This window comes from Oryzias latipes, chromosome 3 (assembly GCF_053564925.1).
Source record: "Oryzias latipes strain Hd-rR chromosome 3, Olatipes_Hd-rR_3.1".
Lineage (NCBI taxonomy): Eukaryota > Metazoa > Chordata > Actinopteri > Beloniformes > Adrianichthyidae > Oryzias > Oryzias latipes.
The window spans coordinates 11,483,007-11,487,272 of NC_136239.1; positions in this window are offsets into that span (position 1 = coordinate 11,483,007).

Sequence of the window (4,266 nt, forward strand, 5' to 3'; positions counted from 1 at the left end):
TTCAGCCATTGAATTTTTAAATGATTTAAGATAAAACAGATTGGACACGTTTGATCAAGATTTTTTATTTCAACTATAAAGAATAAAAAAAAACTGAGTGCAGTAGAAAACAACATTGTACTCACTCTTTACAACAAATGTATTGTACTGCATTTTTTATGAATTTATTTTATTCTGAATGTCTTTTTGAGAAAGTTTTATCAATAAATGAAACAAAGAAAAAACAAAAATTTCTGCTTGAAATTAATAAAAGCACAGGCACAAAAACACAAAATCAGTCTGGATTAGTTTCAGAATATGGGAAACAACACACGTGAGCAGGCGCAGATTGGAAACATGAACCTGAACTTGTTCTGCAGAAAAAAAAACGACTAAAGTCAAACTCAAACTTGATCAGATGACTTGATGTCAGCATGTGTGCCACTCTGCAGGAATGTTTCATATTTTTACACATAAATAGATGCAAATGCATACAAAAAAGTTTAGCAATTCTATTATTATACATTAAAATACAGATGTTATTTTGGAGTTTTTAAGCTTGTTAACTTCAAAAATCAAAAATAAATCCAATTGTCATAATTGTGTTTTTTGGGTAAAGAGCTTTAATCAATCTTTTAATTTGCCATTATTGTAGGACATTATGACAAGCAAAAGAAGCCAGAGCATCATAAAATCTGACATAAAAGCGGGTTTTTTAGCCGTCAAAATCACTGCTTTTTACAGCATTAAATAAAAAAGATTGTGTGTGGGCCCCTATCGCTTAACCCATTAAAACGTGATCAAATTGACAGGTCTAGTAAAAAAACGTTTGCCAGAGCTCTTTTGGTAATAACAAACCAGACCAGCCCACATTAATACCTGATTAATGCCAAGTCCATGCTTAGCCTCGTGAGCTCAATGAAAGTTTTAGTCCTGTCATAATGAGAAATGCATCCCCCCCACCTCCAGCCTTCGCCTGTCTCCGTCATCTCTGGCTTTGTCAGATTCAATACGACGGGAGGACGCAAAATCTTCAGAAGTGATTGACAGTTCAAAGGGTAATGCTTTCAAAAGAAGTCACTCATGCTTCTTTCTATGTGTCAGCTGGAAGTGATGGCAAAAATATGGCTGTCACTTTGCTGCTAGGAGAGTTAATTGTTCCTGTAACGTTTTCATTTAATTCCGAATAACTTCGCTGCTGCTGCTGCTGCGTCTGTGTTTAGAAGCATATTTTTAGTTTGCAAGAGGGGGTTCATGCAGCCGTTTCTATTAGTTTTCTTCCATGCGATGTAAAGCCAGCCGTCTTGTTGTTTGAGGTGTTTTGAACACAAATGAATAGATTTCTGCAGCCACTTGAGGGCAGCAAAGGAAGCTCTACACTTGCTGCTGTTCATTCTTGTTTTTTTTAGTTTGATTTGTTTTTGTGATGCAAGATTGTTGTGGGGCGGCTCTAGTGCAGAATTAGAGCGGTCAACCTCTGATTGAAAGATTGCAGGTTTGATTCCCGCCTAGATTGGGATTGTTACTGTAAAGTGCTTTGGGCCTTCTAGGAAGGTAATAAAGCAATACTGTATATAAGTACACACCATTTAGCAATCAAGTTTATTTTGTAGTGCTAGGAATTGTCTCACATTTACAATATATGTAAGGGTTAATGGCCGACGAAATGTGTATCATCAGAAATTAACGCATGCCATGGAGGCAACCGGTTCAGGCTAGCGCGTGTGTTGATTTCTGACAATGCACACTTCCATTAACCCTCTTACCGCTTCTTTTTGTCCAGAAGATGAAGCTGAAGTTTGTTTTACAGAAGCCAGCGCAGTAATATAGAACATTTAAGCTATGTGACCGGAAGTTCTTTTTTAGGCGTGAATTATCACTGTGGATAATCACTTTTTAATCATTACCCAGCAACCAATCGGAATCGAGTATTCACCCGGACGATGGTATACATACATATAATCTGTAGAATGATATGTACGACAAAAATATGACGGCAAAACTGATCAGTAAAATAAATAAGAAAAATTTCAAGATTTCTGCAGAATATTCAGAAAAAAGACTTTATGTCTCCTAAGTACAACCCCAGTTTCCTTTTATACAGATATATTTTTGATTAAATTACACAATAAATCAGCATTGAACCTGTCTGTCCAAATAATTAGATTTGTAGTGTCATTTCAAGGCTGAAGAAATTTTGAAATCTTCATTTTAAATTTTGAAACAGAAAAATGTGCTAATGAAGGGGCAGTTTAATTTTGTGTCATTGTAAACAGCCAATGTGATTGGCAGACTCCCTGGTGGGTTCAGGGACTACTGAGGGTTAGCTGTGTTCACAGAACTCAAGGACTGTGTCCAAATTCCTTTACTACTCACTACTAAGTGCACTATGAAATGCGATCGCCTTTTTGTAGAGCTGTCTGAATCTCCGATTTCCCAAATCAGGTGTCTTAGAAATGTTCCAGAAGTCTCTGCGAAAAACCAGTGTGCGTCGATGCTCAGTAGATTGCCAAATATGGACCACAATGCATGTATTTGAACATTTTAAGTTTTTTTTATTTTCAAGTGGGGAGCATGGTGTCCGAATTGCTTTTAAAATCCAGGGCACTACAAAGTCCTGCACTACATAGGTTTTTAGTTATTAGGGAGCAGGGATGGAATTCGGACATAGCCTAGAACTTGTTGTTAACACGCTACACGTTAACCACATTCGAAGCATTTGCAGCCTTATCGTATTAACCGTAACTCCTGACCTTGTTTGCAGAAAACAGACTGATATCACTAAAACATCCTTACTGTGACTACGCCAACTTTGAACTTTGTTAATAACATGTAAAAATACCACAGTCCGACACTGCTACATGTTAGCCGCTTTAGCATATCCATGATAACACCCAACGCCACAACCGTTTTTTGAAAACAATTAAGGCTTTTTAATGTGCCTTATAGTGCTGAAAATACTCCAAATAAATATAAAATCAAAAGAATTGTTGGGGAAATATATTTTTTGAATCATTTTACTTAAAAGAAGAAAAATATGTTAAACGATTCCCTTAAACCTTTTATTCCTCATGAACCAGTAAAACAGCTGTCAAATGTTGTCATTTCTGGTCAAACAGTGCAGCAGAACATGTTCCTTTCTGAAAATTTCCGACATGTCTCAACCTCAGATGGTCTGCTAGCAGCCTGCTAAGAGAGAGAACAAAACAGCAGGTAACAAAACCCAGTAAGACAGTCTTAAGTTAAAGTTATGGGAAACAAAACTTTAGATGTGAAAGGCCAACTGTGTGGAGATGGACACACAATATTTCCCAGCATCATTACAGAGGACACCTGCTGCAAAACTGTCATGTCTGATATGACAGCTGGTGTATGATGGAGGTTTACACGGAACATGGCTTACAGCGGTAGTAATCACAGCATACAGGACTTGATAAAGGTTTACACCAAATTGTTTGATAAATATGAAAACAGACATAAAATGATTTGCTGTCAATGTAAAGTAATAATAGGGTAAAGTTTTTGGAGAAAATGTACATTTTTGATAAAGAAAAACATGGTTTGTATAAGTAAACAGTGGTTTAAACGTTGAGGTGTAATGTCGGAGAGTGTACACTTCAACCATTCTACAGTCTCTCACTTGCTAAAATGTGGTATGGTCCAAGGCAGGGGTGGCGAACACACTCGAGCCGCATGCGGATCTTGGCCAATGAGCGTGCGGCTCTTTGCGTCTCATAATATTTTCTATATACTGAGCCTCATTTCATTATTTTTTCCCTCTTAAACCACACACAAACCATCAGAGGGTATTAAAAATAAATAATAATAAAAGTAATGTGGCAGTGTGTGTGTTTTGATGCTGCTCCCGACACATACGTGACCGCCAATCATTTGCACAGGTCACGCCCAATGCCGAAACACATAGATAAAGATTTGATGTGCGTGCAGACTGTTACCGTCATGGTCAAAATGATTAAATTCAGAGTATAAAGATAAACACAGGACGTTTCTGGAAGAACGGGAAGATTCTTCCTTTTTTACTGAACAGAATGGCAAGTCTCTGTGTTTATTATTATGAACTTTTGGAAGCAGTAAAATAATTCATGGCAGAAAAGAACAAAACGTATCCTGGAGAAAATTAAAAACTCTTCCTGATCTGACACAAATTGTCTCCTTTATTAACAAGTTGGAGCTTTTCGAAGTGCACATTCAAAACGGCCATCATGCCACTTTCCTTCTTTGTGGAGCTCACAGCAGAAGCTGCAATCCAAATGAATAAAGTGCAGA